Here is an 18,005-nt window from a genome sequence, read left to right on the forward strand (position 1 = left end):
GTTGCAGATAATATATACACTACTCAAAAAAAGTTAAGGACCACTTTTTAAAACGTACATAAAGATTTTATACAAGGTGTTTTATTTCTGGAAATACCTCAGTACAACTGTCCTAAATGTCCTTAAACACGCTGTAATCAATTTCACGCATGGGTGGTTTCAGTTGTTGCACAATGTCTCTCGCATCACTGCACATCCTGAAAAGTGGGCCCCGAGGGGTATCAGCTACCGACATGAAGTGGTAAAAACGAATGTCTGAGTGTCTTTCAGGCAGTTCAGTAACGAGTGTGACCACCTCCTGCAGCAATAACGGCTTCACAGCGCTGTCTCATGGAGCTGATGAGGCGATTGATGTCTCTGACGTCCAGTGCATCCCATGCAGCCTCCAGAGCCACACCCAGCTGCTGCAGTCCAAGTGGATGGGCTTCGAGCTGCTCGAGACTCCTCCCCATCATGTCCCAGACGTGCTCTATCGGGTTTAAGTCCGGGGACCTCGCTGGCCACTCCATACGCTCAATCCCCTGGCCCTCAAGGAACTCGGTCACCACCCTAGCTCGGTGGGCACGGGCATTGTCATCCATGAAAATGATGTTTTGTCCCACATTTTCTGCAAATGGCACCACTATAGGTTCAAGGACCTCATCCCTGTACCTCACTCCTGTCATTGCTCCCCCTGGGACCACGTAGAGACGAGTACGGTTGGCGTAGGTGATGCCTCCCCACACCATGACGCTGCCTCCCCCATAACGGTCATGTTCTGCAATACAGGGGTCTGCAAATCTCTCTCCTGGTCGCCTCCAGACTCTCGAACGTCCATCATTGTGGTCAAGGGAAAATCTGCTCTCATCTGTGAACAGAACTCTACGCCATTGCTGTCTGGTCCATCTGACATGCTCCCGGGCCCAGTTGAGACGAATTCTTCTGTGAGCAGGGGTGAGTGGGACACACTGAGCTGGCCGTCTGGCATGCATATTGGCTCTGTGAAGTCGGTTACGGATTGTTTGAGTGGAAACAATCACTCCAGTTGCTGCAGCGAAGTCATTGTTGAGGCGGCGTGCACTGTGAAAGCGGTTGCGGAGGCTGAGATTCGTCAAGTAGCGATCATCTCTAGGGGTTGTCGAAACTGGTCGGCCACTGCGGGGTCTCTCGGAGTATAGCCCTGTCTTAATGGGTAACTGGCCTCTACTGTCCCCTCCCACACCCGGTGAGTGCAGCAAAGGGACTAGATAATACGCAAACTCCACTCAGTGGAGTGGCGTTATTAACATTATAACCATCTTTTTACACTGAAAAGGCGATGCGAGCGCAAAATGTTATTGTGATTGAGACCAAAAAGAAGAGGACATTCTGAGCTATTTTATTTTTTTGGTAATCATAAGGCTGGGTGCATTCCTAAATACTAAAGAAAATGATGCGAGCGCGAAGTGTGAGCTAAAAATGTATGATATTCAGATCTGAAAATTTATATTTTGAGCACGTTTCGATGTTTCAAAACCCATGAATCTATAAAAAAAAAGTGCGTAAAGCGTGAGGTGAAATTGTTCATATAATGACCCCCCCCCCCAAATTAAATTTTCAGCACTGTTAAATAATGTAGGCAGACTGTGAACAGGATATGGCTCTTACCAGATAAATGATGGAAGTGGAAAGTGCGAGGTATATTTTTTACTACAATTTTTGTCTCACCTGCGAAGCAGAGTGAGACTATAGGCGCCGCTTTTCAGACGGCGTCAACATCAAATCTTAAACGATGATTAAGTTTTGAAAATGACACCATAACTTAGAAAGTATTTAGACCTAGTTCATGAAACTTTGCCATTAGGTTAATTAAGTATTACTTAACATTTTGCCTGAGTTTCAGGCCACATAAAAAGAAAGAAAAAAGAACGTCGAGGAGCTACAGGTAATACAAATATTTTGTTTGTAAAAAAAAAGGACAGCGGAGAAAATGTCGGTGCAGCAATATTATCGGGGCAGCATCATTGTCGCACTTACTTCGTGGAGCAATTGTCGATTAGGCATATTTCTTTTATTGAAAAAAATCATGTCGAAAATTAAGAGTGTTATATGTCGATTAGATTAGGAGATATGATGGTAAATGCATGTGACACCTATCATACGTCCGACCATTCCACAAATTTATAAATGAAATATTTGCGTCGTTAATTGCAAGGTTGATTCAAAGTATCAAAGTAAAACTTTTACTAAGTCAATCACCGTTCAAAAACCGAGCGCCACGCAAGATCCTATCTGTGATCCGCCATAACTTAAACATCAGAAACAAATACATGAACAAGCCTCCACAATTCACGCAACAGACGAGAAAAAAGCGGGACGTGAGTGTTCACTTAATACATTTTTTAAAGCTTTTTATTCGTCACAAAACATTGAAAATATATTTAAAAATGCGCTGCATCTTCAATCAAACAGATTGTGCCTAACATAAAACATTTCGTAAATACATCGTTTTGTACTAAAAATAACCTAACTTGAAACCTGGCCCTGCCGACAAGACAATCAATAGACCGAAAAGTGAAAAGGAGAGATTCGCGAGCAAGCACAGCTAGCTGCGTGCAGGCGGCGTGCAAGCTGCGAGAAAGCTGCAAGGATAATCTAGGATCGATTCTTCCTGTTAATCCGCTTTAATCTGTGCAGCGCGCCGCCGCTAGCTGCATCTAGCGGCGAGATACATCCTGTTCACTAATCACCGCAGTGGGGGTGTGCCCGCGGGTTACACGCTGCCAATACAATATGGATGTGCTCACTAAGTTCAAAGCTCATTTAGGGTCAATGAACTTAGACAATTTAAAATGTCATCGTAACTTACAAAATATATTGACCTAGTTCATAAAACTTGGCCATAAGGTTTATCAAGTATTTCTGAACATCCTGCCTGAGGTTCAAGACACATGATCTAGGTAGAAGGTCATGTAGGGTCAATGAACTGTGGTCAGATTTGGGGTTTCTGTTGAATTACCATCATAACTTTGAAAGTTTATGGATCTGAACATCCTGTGCGAGTTTCAGGTCACATGGTTTGTTGAATTACCATCAAAACTTTGAATGTTTATTGGTCTAGTTCATAAAATAAGAGTAATCAAGTATCATTGAACATCCTGTGCGAATTCCAGGTCACATGACCAAGGTCAAAGGTCAATGAACTTTGGCCATGTTGGGGGTATCTGATGAATTACCATCATAACGTTGAGAGTTATGGATCTGATTCGTGACACTTGGACAAAAGAGTAATCAAGTATCACTGAACATCCTGCGCGAATTTCAGGTCACATCACCAAGGTCAAAGGTCAATGAACTTTGACCATGTTTGGGGTATCTGTTGAATTACCATCATAACGTTGAGAGTTATGGATCTGATTCGTGACACTTGGACAAAAGAGTAATCAAGTATCACTTAACAACCTGTGCGAGTTTCAGGTCACATGACCAAGTTCAAAGGTCAGTGAATTTTGGCCTTGTTAGGGGTATCTGATGAATTACCATCATAACTTTAAAAGTTTATGAATCTGATTCATGAAACTTGGACAAAAGAGTAATCAAGTATCACTGAACAGCCTAGGCGAAGTTCAGGTCACATGACCAAGGTCAAAGGTCAATAAACTTTGGCCATGTTTGGATATCTGTTGAATTACCATCATAACTCTCAAAGTGTATTGGTCTAGTTAATAAAACTTGGCCATAAGAGTAACAAGAATCACTGAACATCCTGTGCGAGTTCCAGGTCACATGACCGAGGTCAATGGACTTTGGCTATGTGGGGGGGGGGGTATTTGTTGAATAACCATCATAACTCTGAAAATATGGATCTAGTTCATAAAAACTTTGACATAAGAGTAATCAAGTATGACTGAAAATCTCATGCGAGTTTCAGGTGACAAAGGTCATTAAACTTTGGCCATTTTGGAGGTAATTATTAGATTGCTTTCATAAATTTCAAAGTTTATAGATATAGTTTATAAAATGTGGAAATAGGGGTAATCAAGTATCACTGACAAGTCTTAGGTTGCATGATCAAGGTCAAATGTCATTTACTGTCAATGAACGTAGTATTGTATTATTATATGAAAGGTATTTTTTGTGAATAATTATTTTATAGTAGTTTTCAAAGTCAGCACTGTTGCTATATTAAATCGCGCGATGCAGATGAGACTGCCAGAGGCGCTCCACTTGTTTATTTATTTTTGAGTATTTTTTTTTTTTTTTTTTTTTTTTGGGGGGGGGGATTTAGCCCTACAAAGCCAACATTCTAAGCTCTTTTTTGTAGCAATGCGTATCGAAGCAAACAATGCAAATGCTTTCGCGAGCTGCAGATATACGACACGTTTCAAATGAAAAAGGAAATATTTTAGGGAGTACTTAATCATGAAGAGGGTATTTATTTATTGCCTGGGAAGGGTAACTGGTATATACAAGGCCCGGGGGGCCACTTCAATTGACAAGTGGGTGCCATGCGTGAACTTGTGGTTTCGAAAAGCACCCTAAACAATTGCGTGCCGGATTGGTTACCGTTTGTGTAGGAAGAGAGAGCAAAAGAAAAAAAGCCCCGCAAACTCGGATTGTTTTCAGACGGATAGGCCTATTGCATATGTTGTGTATATCAACGCATGCGAAATGGTATCCACTGGAGAGGTGATCTGACCCATGGAATCAATTGCCAGTGATCCACGAATAATCCGCATTTGATGCAATATCGATTCGATGGACTGTAATGATCTATATCTAAGCCTTAATTCAGTAAGTTTTTCCTCACTCAATATGTACTCGATTTGTTTGAAAAAACAGTTTCTTATCCATGTCATAATCTACCACGTAGGCCGCTAGCCTTTCGCATATCTCCAGCCAGCTACCAGAGTAGCGGCCCGTCGCTGGCTCAGGCGGGCATACGCTGATGACCAGTCGTACATGCATGAGAGCGGAAAGGCATGCATGGTTTTGCATAAAAGAATTTTGCACACGAAAAGCAGATCTATAGGGCCTGTAACACAAAGATTAGCAATGATTGTGTAACAGTTTTCTACGTTTGATTCTATTGACAATAATGTACAATCAATCTTAAAAATCGAGTGTATGATTAATCGTTAACTTTTGTGCTACCGGACCCTCGTGACGCGTTTCTGAGGTCTGCGAAAACTCGCTATTACGTTACGTACGCAACGTGCCCTATCTTGACATTTTTTTTAACGTGTTTTTTGGTCGCGCATGGTATCCACTCGTTGATGGAAGTGCTCCCCCCGCATCCAAGGGTAATTTCCTCTCGAACATGACGAGTAGTTTAATGCGAGATTAAGAAAAAAAGTTATGATGAAATTTAGTTTATTTCTTTTTAATTTGGACAAAGGGTTCATAGGCAATTAAGGGAAATATAACCCAAAACGATCTCCATCCCAGTTTGCCATCCACGAGGGGCTCCTTTGGAACAACAGTAATTAAAACTAATGGAATGATAAAGAAAACACAGATTTAAAGCAACTGAAACTAGAGGTGATGTCGAAGGCAAGGAGTTGTCCTCTGGGAAATTCATCCTTCCGAGAGGGACTTGCCCGACCAGAGTAATTGTCCTCCAGGAGTTTCCAAATTTTAGGGAAACATCCTCAGGGGGACCCGTCCTACGGGAGAGATGTCCCCTGCGGATGAGTTTTCCCCCTAGGAGAGCAGTCCTCCGGGGAGTTACCCTCAGGGGGGGGGGGGAGGTTGCCATGAAGTTGTCCTCCGGAGGCAAAATTCTTATTCCAACACGATTTCCGGACCCCATTATGAATAATCATGACTTTCGTCTTCAGAATAAGAGTACGCATGCGCTTTACAAAATTGTGGTCGTTCGCGTTGCATGCCATGACCGAATAAGCACCCTCAAATTGCTGGTACCCTTTTAACGTTGAGTGATTTTGATATCGATCTGCTTCACTACCACGAAAAGCCAGCTTGCTAGGATCTTTTTAGATACTATGATCTCAAATTCTTTTACTCCTCGCATCACTAAGCCAACTCGCATTTTTGGTGTTACTACGACGCTTATTGATGTTTTCACAAACATCCACGGTTATTTAGACATGGGTATAATAGTATCTGATTTAACAGACCACTTCCCTGTATTTGTTTCTTCTCCCCGCATATTTAGTACTAATCAAAACTATTCAACATTTCCAGGTTCAATAAGAATATGTCAGAACAAAATACTGGACGTTTCTTAAAATGCTTGTCACAGGTTGACTGGTCCACGGTACTGAATACAACTGATGTTAACCAAGCTTATGGTGAATATTATTCTACCTTTATTGCTCTCAAGAAATCTTGGAGTCATTAGTAAACTTAAACCTCATTTTCCGCATCACATTTTCAAATTATTGTATTCTACTTTATTGTTACCATATCTGAATAATGGAATTTTAGACTTGGGAAATGCCTCTAAGACAAAACTAGAATTCATACTTAAAATAAAAAAAAAAGCCGCGAGGATAATTTCTTCTTCTGACGTTCTTGCTCATACTAATCCGCTATTTTATTCAAACAAGTTATTAAAAGTAACCTATTTATATTATTATTTTGTTGGTATATTTATGTATCAACTAAATAAACGGGAATTACCGAGTGTATTCTCTGATTTGCTTGTTCAAAATCAAGAAATCCGTTCCTACCCAACTCGACAAGTACATAATTTCCACATGCCTCCAGTGCGCACTGTTCTTGCCTTTAAATCATTTGCTTATACAGGGCCTTCCTTTTGGAATAATTTAGACACCCATATAATTTAGGCGCCCTCTTTATATTATTTTTAATGTAGGCTGAAAACATTTCTATTACAATCGTACGCTAGTGGGTAAGCGCCTTGCTCGAGTGACTTATCATGTATAACTCTTTATAATGTATTGATTTTTTTTCATTTGATTTATCTCGCTTCATTGCGTTAGGAGTTTTTAATCCTTGATTATTTTCTTCTGGTAACCTATATGTCTACAAGCTTTGCTTTTTAATAGGTTCCTCATATTTCACGATATTGTATTTCCTTGTAAAACACTACAATCATGTATTTTTTGTCATCATCTTCTCATAATTATGTTCAAGATGTATGTTTTTGTGGAATGTGAAACAATAAATCAAATCAAATAAAAAACTTTAGGCCTTAGATCTATAAATAGCCATTAAAGACAAGACAAAATATTAAACTAGGCCATGGCTAGCTAGCATAGACTAGAGCATTAACTTGATTATCTCATTGGTTTACATTAAGTAAACGTAAAAGTTCGGAATTAAGGATAAATACCAATTGTACGATATCAAAATTAGTTCGAACAGAATTCAATAAAAATACAACCAAAGTGTTTGTATATATGAATAAAAAAATAATTCAAATAGCTCTGAAAGAAAATGGGTAGAATTGCTAAGAAATGAGCCAAATAAGCACGAAATTCCATCAATTGTCGTGTATTTTTGGAAGCAATATTAATACATTGTGCCACATGCGCCTTTTTTGTGTTAGTGATCATCATAATTATCGATTTTGAGTTAAGATTTCATGATTTTTCAAAGATAAGTTTACATTAATGTGCCAGATCTAGATATATGAAAATATTTTGACAATTAGCTTTAATTAATTTTTTTTTTCATGAAATAGAAAGTCTAATTGTTTGTTGCAACTAGATGTACTTTTTTTTAAACCTTTAACCAGTTATTACTTACCATGGCATTTCTCGGCTGCATGCATTAGACAGGTCCAGATTTAAGATGAAGTTAATGCCCTATAACCTAGACAAGCCATAGCTCAACCTACCCTAGCTCAATGACAATTTAATAAATGCTTAAGGATTGGATCTATAAGGCCTGATGGTACCTGCAATTTGAGGGTGTTGATTCATTCGTGGCAAAACGAACGACCACATTTTCGTCCTCGCACATGCGAAGTATTATTTCGAAGACGCAAGTTATGAATATCAATAATGGGGTATGGAAAACTTGTGGGAAAAATGATTTCACCCCCCCCCCCCCCGAGGCCGTGTCTTATAACTTCTAAAGACAAAAAAGCGAATTCAAGACTGTGAAATATTATTGCTTTGAAAGACCTGGGTATAACGCTATGCTTATTTTCCTTACTATTTCAAATTTTCTAGCAGTGTCATTTGGCACGTATTTGTTATTTATACATGTAAATACTTACTCAAAGTGTTTGGTTTTGCTCAAACAATGGTTAATTACCTCCATCGTAGCATTTTTCTATTACAGTTTTCCCCCTTTTTTCCTTCTGCTTTCTTTCAAAATTTTCGTATCAGGACAGCTACCCCCTTGACATCCACCCCGGACATCCACTCCCCGGATATCCACCCTCTAGGACATCCAACCCCTAGGACAAGTACCCCCTTGGACATCTACACCCTAGGACATCTACCCCCGGACTTCTACCCCCCCCCCCTCGGACATCCACACCCGGACATCCGCCCCGGGACATCTACCCCTGACATCTACCCAGACATCTACCCTCGGACACCCACCCCCGGACATCTACCCCAGACATCTACATCCCGGACATCAACCCCCGGACATCTTCACCCTAAGACAAGTACCCTTGGAGGCTGAAGCGCGAGCTTAAAATTTTCATTTTCCGACGAGAAAACTTGAAATGTACTTTTCGCAATCATTACGATGATAGGTTTCTAGCATACCTATGCGAGCGCGATACGCGAGCCAGTTTTTGTTAATTCAAACTCGCATTTTTTATCACCTTTTTAACCATGAAAATAATACGTATCTCACTAACAACTGATGCGAGCGCGAAGTGCGAGCTGAATATTTTTGATTTTCCGACGTTTAAATCCGAAGGTTTTAGCACTTTTGTAACTACAGTGCGTATCAAAGTTAATACTATGAAAAAGCCCTGGGAATTAAAAAAAATACAACATGTGAGTAATTTTATCACATATAATCTTGGGTTTGGGTCTCATCTATCTAATGAAAGTAAAAGTTTTGACAGAATGATACACTTGAGTGAGCACTCTCCATTTTTGTAAAGCTCGCAGATATCTGTTTACGCAGAAATGCTCGTTTTCACGCTCGGCGAAATCAAACTTATCCTGCGAAACATTTCTCATTCATTTCCCTTGCACTTTTAGTCAATTGAAATAAAACATATTCATTAAAACATTTTGTAACATTTTTGCCTTCAAAATTGAAATTTAAACACTTAGTGAGCACAACCTTTACCTTTTTTTATGCCAGCTGGATCTGAGGACATAACTGAATCTGAACAAAAGTTTATACCAGACATCTCCAGCATTTTTTCACTAAGTTTGTATCATTTAAAGTGGGTTTACATTTCATTTTTTCATTTAATACTTGTTTCTCCACACTTTTCCCAAGCTTGACAATGATTAGCAAAATGAAAATTAAGCCTAAGCCATTTTATGTAAATCAAAGCTCAGTGTAAAGCAAATATCGTCACGATGGCCTCGGTTTGTGGGGGAGTGGGGTGGAGCGCAATGCACTCTTCGAAGTGTTTTGGGCAAGGAAACAACGTAAAAAGGTAAAAGATATCATCAAATCAATTTTACTAGCTTAATTCCGCTTGTTCTATTTAATTAAGGTCTACTTTTATTCGCATAACAATTTCAAAGTTCTGCGCAAATTATTTTTCACTAACCTTTCAAAAGTAAGTGCTCACTTAAGAGGAAATATTTTTCGACAGTTATATAGTGATTTACTTAAATGGATCTGTACAAATGTTAAAATGTGGAAAAACTTTCAGGATATTACATATATATAATTTTACAGAATTTTTTCTAAGTGTAAACCTTTTTTGGATACGCACTGTATAAACAAAATATGTACCTTACTAAACAATTGATGCGAGCGCGAAGCCCGAGCTGAAAATCTTTAAGTTGGTTTTCCAAATTTTAAAAAGGAAACCTTTATCTCATTTTGTAACTATAACAAAAATAGGTGTCTAACTAAACAACTGATGAAAGCGCGAAGCGCGAGCTTATAATTTTCATTTTTTTCTACTAGAAAACTAGTACTTTTAAACTGCAAGTTTTTAGCAATTAGGTTTTGCAACCATGAACATTATATATATCTAACTAAACAACTGATGCGAGAGCAAAGTACGAACTGAAAAATGTTGATTTTTCTACTTTTAAACTCTAAATTTGTAAGACTTTTGTTAACAAGGTGCGGAATAGTAGAATAGGTATCTAACTAAAAAGCAACTGATGCGAACGCGAAGCACGAGCTGAAAATTCTAATTTTCTGACTCAAATATTTGATGTTCTATGAGTAAGCCTACTTTTTGTAACCATGAAAACAAAAGCGTATCTGATCAAACGATTAAAATGAAGGGTAAAATGAGAACCTCAAAAGTGGATATTTTGAGCACTTTTGACAAGATTGATACCTAATTTATAACGATTATTGCGATCCCGAATTGAAGGCCAAATGTGTTTTTTATTTTGACCCCAAAATCAGACATTCTATGCACTTTTTCTTACAGTGAAAAGGATGGGAATCTATTTAAAAAAAATGATATTCTGACCACAATTTTGACATTTTTATCACTTTTGGTAATCATGAACAGGATTGTCATGTACATGTAACTAAGCAATTAATATAGAGCTGAAAATTTGTAATATTCTGCATTAAAATTTAGACGTCCCAAGCAGTTTCTGTAATCAGGAGCAGGATAGGCATTTAACTAATCGATGCGAGTTCGAAACGCGAACTGAAATTGTTTGATATTCCGACCCAAAACTGGACATTCTAAGCACTTTTTTAGTCTATGAGCAGGATAAGTATAGTAATATATCTTTATGGTATCTATCCAAACCATTGATTGATGCAAGCGTGAAGCAAAAGCTGCACAATCTTGATATTTCAATCTAAAATTTGGACATTAGATTACGCATTTTTGGTAATCATGAACAGGATGAGTATTTAAATAAACATTTTCTGCGAGCGCGAAGTGAAGCGCAAATATCATATTGATGCCCCAAATGTCGAATATCAATTTGGCATCCCCTCCCTAGGTTAAACAGAAATTTGGCACCCAAGGTCAAACATCGAATTGGCGCCTGAAAGGGCGGATATGAAATTGGTGCCACTCTCCCTAGGTTAAAAGGGATGGTCCGGGCTGAAAATATTTATATCTAAAAAAATAGATAAAAATTCGCAGAGCAAAATGCTGAAAATTTCATCAAAATCGGATAAAAAATAACGAAGTTATTGAATTTTAAAGTTTATCAATATTTTTTGAAAAGTTATATGCACATTGTCAAAAATATTCATCCCCACTTTCCTATTTTTTTATGTTATTACATGAAATCATAAATGTTTCATTTGTTTTACATGTGTAATTGATGTGTCTCCATCACGATGACATGAGTTGCGGCAATAAATAACTAATGCAACTTATCAGTTGTCAATCCAATTGTTTTAGTTCTTGGAAATCTTTTTTTAATAAACCTAATTTCATACTAAAAAATACAAAAGAACAAGTGGGTATATGACATCATCAGCCCATCTAATGAATATTCATAAAGACATGCATAGAACTGTTTCACCGGAATAATACAAATCGTTAAAATTCAATAACTTTGTTATTTGTGATCCGATTTTGATCAAATTTTAAGCATTTTGCTTTGTGAATTTCACTCTATTTATTGAGATATAAATATTTCCAGCCTGGACCATCCCTTTAAAATGAATTTTGCGCCCCCAAACAAATATAAAATTGGCGCCCCTATGTCGAACATCAATTCGGCGCCCCTCTGTAGAACATCAAGTCGGCGCCCTCCAGTTTGAACATGAATATGGCGCCCCCCCCCCCCCATGTTCGAATATCAATTCAGCGCTCCCTAATTTAACATCAATTTGGGGCCCTCCTAGTTCCAACATCAAATCGGCACCCGGGTCAACATATATTTTTCCTTCTCTCTTTATTCCCCCCTCTTCCTCTATTTGTTTTGTCTCCTCCTCTCCCCTCTTTCTTCTCCCCCCGGCTCTTTTTTCTTCTCTTCATTTCGCCCTCTTCCTGTCTCTTTTTTCTTCTTTTTCTTTCCCCTTTTCCAATCTCTCCTTTTCTTCTTTTGTTTTCCCCTTTTTTTCTTCTTTCCCCCTTTTTCTCTTTCTCTTTTTTTTTTCATTTCATTTACCTTTTCCTCTTTTTTCTTCTCTTTCTTTCTTCTCTTCCCTTTTTTCTTCTTTTCTTTCCTCCTTTCCCTCTTTCTTTTTTTCTTTTTCTTCGGCGCCTGGCTTTAAAGATCCCTTTTTAAAGTCAATATGCACAAATAACTCTGCTCGGGATTAGATTTATTTATTATATACGCACCATGTTCATGCTCACTAAAAAGTGCAAAATTTTTTTTTTATCCTCTCCATGAAATCCAGCAAACAGTCCTTGTGTAGATGTACAGTCGGGGGGGGGGGGGTAAATATCCGGGGGGAAATGTCCGGGGAATAAATTCCAGGGGGTGGATGTCCGGGGGGGGGGGGGTAGATGTCTGGGGTAGATCTCCGGAGGTAGATGTCAGGGGGTAGATGTCCTAGGGGGTACTTGTCCTAGGAGTAGAAGTCCTAGAGGGTGGATATCCGGGGTGGATATCCAGGGGTAGATGTCCTAGAATAAAAATTTAAGTTTTTATATTTGCTGTTCCAACACGTACTAACCCTTTCCGAAGGAGTCCGACCACTTGACCGAAGGCCCGCGAGACCGAATGTCCACGAGACCAAAGGCCTGCGAGACCGATTTTTTTTTTTTTCTTTCATCAGGTGCCGAGTGGTTTAAGGCGCCTCGTTGCAGCGGCGTATGCCTGTTATCGAAGGGGGAGGGGGCAGAGTCCAATCTTTCCCGGTAACTCCGTCAAGAATTAGTGACATATAGGATTTTATTTGGGGCGGGAGTGAGCGAGGGAAGCGCGCTACCTGGGGGTGCAGGGAGTGGGAGCTCCGACGTTCCTGTGAATCGTTTCTTGTCTGCTCCCGCTCATCTTAATACGTCATCTGCCTGTTTTTCGGGGGGGGGGGGGATGATCCAAAATTTTTCCCGGTAACTAAGTCCAGAAGGACTTCATTTTAGGGGGCGGTAGTGAGCACGCAAAAGTGGTGAAACACTCAATACTGAGCGCGCAAAAGGCGCTCCCTATGAGGGGGAGTTTTCCCCCTCCCATGCAAAGCACGGAAGCTCCGACGTTTTCTTCGAATTGTTCCTTAATTCGTCGGCGGTCATGCGACGGTACAAGTCCTACTCTATTCATAACTAAATTTCTAGGCAGCAATTTATTTTATTTTCTGAGATATGAGAGGATTTTCACGGCGATGCCATACATATTTTTGTATAAAATGCACAAATCCCATTAGATACAATTCAATGCGCGCGGTCAGCCAAACTGTCGTATCGGCCATCTGCACTGTATTGACTTTGCACGTGAAAAGTGATACGACGTTTTGACAGACCGCGCGCATTGAAATCGCGGTCAGGGTTGTTGTATTCCCTATGGCCTTTTGTACAGGGGAAATCTAAACCGCTCAAACCGATAATACAAGCATGTAGCTCTTTTGCGATATTTTCTCTGATCCTTGCTTTTATGTAAAAATAAGGATACCATTGTCAAGCAATTGTCTTGGTCTTTCTAACCATGCATTTTTCTAGCAATGAATATGTTGTAAGGCTGGGGAACTAAGTGTGAAAATTATAGTAAACTTTGAAGTCGATTTTCTCTGAAATGGGTTTGCACCGTCGTATGTGTGATACGACGGTTCGGAAGACCGCCGACGAATTGTCTGCTCCCGCTCCCTTTATATTCTCTGCATGTTATCGGGAGAGCCAAATAATTCCCGGTAACTAAATTTAGAATCAGTGGCGTTGCTAGGATTTCATTTAAGGGGGTGATGGTGAGCACGCGAATCGTCCATCGGGGACTGAGTTTTCATGAGGGAGTCGCCCTCCGGAGGAGTGGTCCTAAAACACATTTTGTATAGTTTTTTTTGGTGTGTTATCGTGATATCAGCAGCAGCAGCAGCAGTAGAAGTCGTAGTAGTAGTAGTAGTAGTAGTAGTAGTAGTCGGAGTCGTAGTCATCGTAGTTGTTGTAGTAGTTGTAGTAGTCGTAGTAGTAGTAGTAGTGTAGTAGTGATAAACCTGATATTTGTTTCTATTGTCGTTATTATTCACCATTATTATCGTTATCATCATACGATTATTGATATTTTTATCAATATTATTAATGTAGAGGAAGCGTGAAAGAGGAAGGACATGCATTTGATAGATAGGAAAGAGGAATAGAGAAATGCAGATGAAGAAAAAAAAATGTAGATGAGGTAAATAATAATAATAGCCGTAAAATGGTAGGAAAATAAATTAATAGAAGCACCGAGTTCACCTAGAGCATATAGGAAAGACGTAGATAAAAATCATGAAGAAAAAAGAAGCGAAATTATTTAGGAATAAGATGCTAACATAATTAAAGATAACAGAGAAGGAGAGAGAGAGAGGGGGGGTCAAAACTCAACCCCCACCCTGAAAAAGTTATAGGAGAACGTGAATGCTCGGCTGGAGGATCAGGCGTAGCATCTCGCCGCGAACTGTGGGTGCAACATTTGCACTCTTGCTCTTGGAATACTTTAAAACGTTTTTTACGTATGTGAGAACATATACCAATATCAATCTTAGAGTGCAGACAATTTAAACTAATTTCAAGAGAATGGATCGTTCAATTTAGACAATTTTATGATATTACATTGAAAATATGTATTTTGAGGAGAGATGCTTGGACTGCGGAACTCGACGGAGTTAATCGCCGCAACCCTGGTAGGGTCAGGCTGCCAAGCCCGCTGAGCGCTGTTGCAAGCTGAACTCGAAGCTGGGTGTGCAAACGTGGCGCAAAAGTAGAAAAACACAGTTGTTTAGAAATAGATCATCAATTGCCTACCGGATATTTAGTGTCTGAAAACAGGACACACGAAATGTAATGGAAACACTGTTTAACAAGCAGTAACTTGCCGTTTACCAGCCCTGCTGAATCAATGAAACATGAATGTTGATGCGGCTTCATTCATTTTTGCTAAGCTTAGATGACGTCATCATGTACGAATTAGCGCTCGTTCGAGCACTATGACATCGTACCAGTGGCGTACCTGATATATTACGTCAGGGGGGGGGGGGGGCAAGCGGCAAGGATGAGCACGGTGGGGGGGGGGTAGAAGGCATGGACGTATAGGCACAATTTCTTCGAGCGAGCGAACATTTTTTTCAATTATTATTTAGCCTTTTTACATGATGTGAAAGTGCAGAAATTATACATTCGATCATAAAATTACCAATACACGAGGATATTTGGGCGCCTCGCAGTCCTCGTTGCCCTGCATTTTACAGTCCACCCCCACCCATACACGTTTGGATGTGTAGGTCAATTTTCAATTTAAATTTATTTTATTTCATTTTCAACAGAACAAAGTAAAGTGGTCGAAATAATTACAATAAACTTATACAGACAAAATAAATTGAGGCATGTGCAATATATGATATTTATCTATAAGTACAAGTAAAACAAAACAGAATATTACATATAAGCAAAATATCATAAACATTATAAAATAAAATTTAAAAAAATGGAGGATCCACTAAAAACAATGCTTGTATTGTGTGAACCCCTCTGAATAATTATTTTAGATTAATAAAGTGGCACTGAAGGTGGGAAAGGTTACCCAGGGGGTGCCCAATAAAACAGTTGGGATCTTGCTACTACTGATATTTGCTATCGGGCGATTGCACTTTATTGTCAAAATGAATTCTTTTTTGGTATATCATTCCAGAAATGAAATGTATTTTATCGTGATCGATATATTTTTATCCGGGATTTATATTCAAGTGGTAATTGCAATGTATATATTAAAACAATTATTTTATTCCACTTTGAATGTGTTACATTATGTTCCCAATTCTGCTCATTTGGAGACGTTTTATAAAATAGTTATTTGACATTGAAATCAGTTATATTCATGTATTGATTTGCATTTGTTTTATTTCCATATACACAGTTAAAAACAAAACAAAAATGCATCCATTCACTCATAAAAAATAAATATGAACATGAAAATATATGCGACAGTAACATGATATATCACTAGATATGGGGAAAATCACTCACTCACTGGTAGGAATGTCAGAAGGTTGGGGGAAATTGAAATTTGAAAAAAGATAAAGGTGGACGAAGGGATCGGGTACATAGGATAGAAAGGGGGTGGTAACAACAAGAGGAATGTGTAAGCCCTTGCTTACACATTCCTCTGGTTATATGGATATAATTCCCGAAACTTAGACATAGCTAGACCTTTTCGAGTGGGGGGGGGGGTGGAGGACCTTGATTACCGACAGATATCAGCACCGATTACTGACGACCAAAACTCATCTATATCCAACCCAGGTGCAGATCCAGGATTTTCAAGGGGGACATTTTTGTTTACTAAAATTTTGACAAGCCCCACCCCCAAAAAAGTCTTCACTTTCACTGACACGTGCCTAACAATTTACGCTACAATAAAATAAAAATAATAATTGCGAGCGTGAAGCGCGAGCTGAATTTTTTTTGAAAATCTAAACCTAAAACGATACATTTTGTGCACTTAATCATGAATAGGATGGGTATTTTCCTTAATAAATTATGCGAGCGCGAAGCGCGAGCTCAAAATTTTGATATTTGTAACAGGACCCTAGACATTCTAAACAGTTTACAGGATGGATATCTAAACGGTCGTGCGGGCGCGAAGCGCGAGCTAAAATTTTTGATATTCCGACTTAAGAACTGGATATTCTAAGCACTTTTAGTAACCATGAACCAATTGGTTTCTAACTGAAAACTTAATTGATGCGAGCGCGAAGAGCGAGCTGAAAATTTGAGATATTCCCCCCTGAAACGTGGACATTCTAAGCACCTTTTTTTTAACTATGAACAACATGGTAGTTAAAAACAATTAATTGGTGTGAGCGCGAAACGCGAGCTGAAAAATGTTGATATTTCGACATGAAAACTTTACATCACTTCATTTAATTATGAACAAAATGGAATTTTATGCGAGTGCGAAGCTCGAGCTGAAATTTTTGATATTCCAACCTAAGAACTTAATATTCTAAGCAATTTCTGTAACCGTGAACAAATTGGTTTTTATGATGTATTTTTGATATTTTTTATTTTTTATATTTCGACCTGGAAACCGGACATTCTAAGCACTTAATTTAACTATGAACAGGATGGTTATACCTAAACAGTTATATGAGAGCACGAAGCGCGAGCTGAAATATTCCGGCCTAAGAACTGGATACATAAGCACTTTTTGTAACTGTGAACAAATTGCATTCTAACTAATCAATTGACGCAAGCGCGAAGTGCGAGCTAAAAATTTTGGATATTTCAACCTGAAAACTAGACATTTATCTTAGGTATCCAACTAAAAAGTTGATGCGAGCACGTAGCGCGAGCGATTTTTTTATTGTTATGATTATATTACCTAAAAATTGTTATCTACATTTTTCCTGTCCTTGGTCAGCCCAGTCCGTCCTCACTATCGGTACAGAGAGCTCTAAAAGTCGCATTGCGTAAAAATCACAATTTACCGATAAAAGTGTACAGTTTAATTGACATTTACCGACAAAGATGATGGAAGTAAAAAACCGAATCAGTTGGAACAGCACCGTGTGCCCGACAGTTATCATTTTTTTCCGAAAGTCTGCAGTCCAGTTTTTGTTTTCCCTTTCTCTTAAACTCTTTCTTCTTTTGCCCCTTCCCCTTTTTTCTCTCTCTCCTTTTTTCCTCTTTTCTAAACCCTTTTTCGCTTTTTTTTTGCTTGTGACTCGTCAGGGGGGGGGGGGGGGCAGTCTGCCCCCCTTAGGTACGCTAGTGCATCGTACGTCAAAACCCTCAAATGCAAGTTACAGATTTGGGCAGTGAATGAGAAGGCTCGTCACAGATTACTTCGCGCATGCGCATAGCTCCCAAAATCCCTTAATCCCGTACG

Source organism: Lytechinus pictus, chromosome 6 (assembly GCF_037042905.1).
Source record: "Lytechinus pictus isolate F3 Inbred chromosome 6, Lp3.0, whole genome shotgun sequence".
In the NCBI taxonomy this organism is placed as follows: domain Eukaryota; kingdom Metazoa; phylum Echinodermata; class Echinoidea; order Temnopleuroida; family Toxopneustidae; genus Lytechinus; species Lytechinus pictus.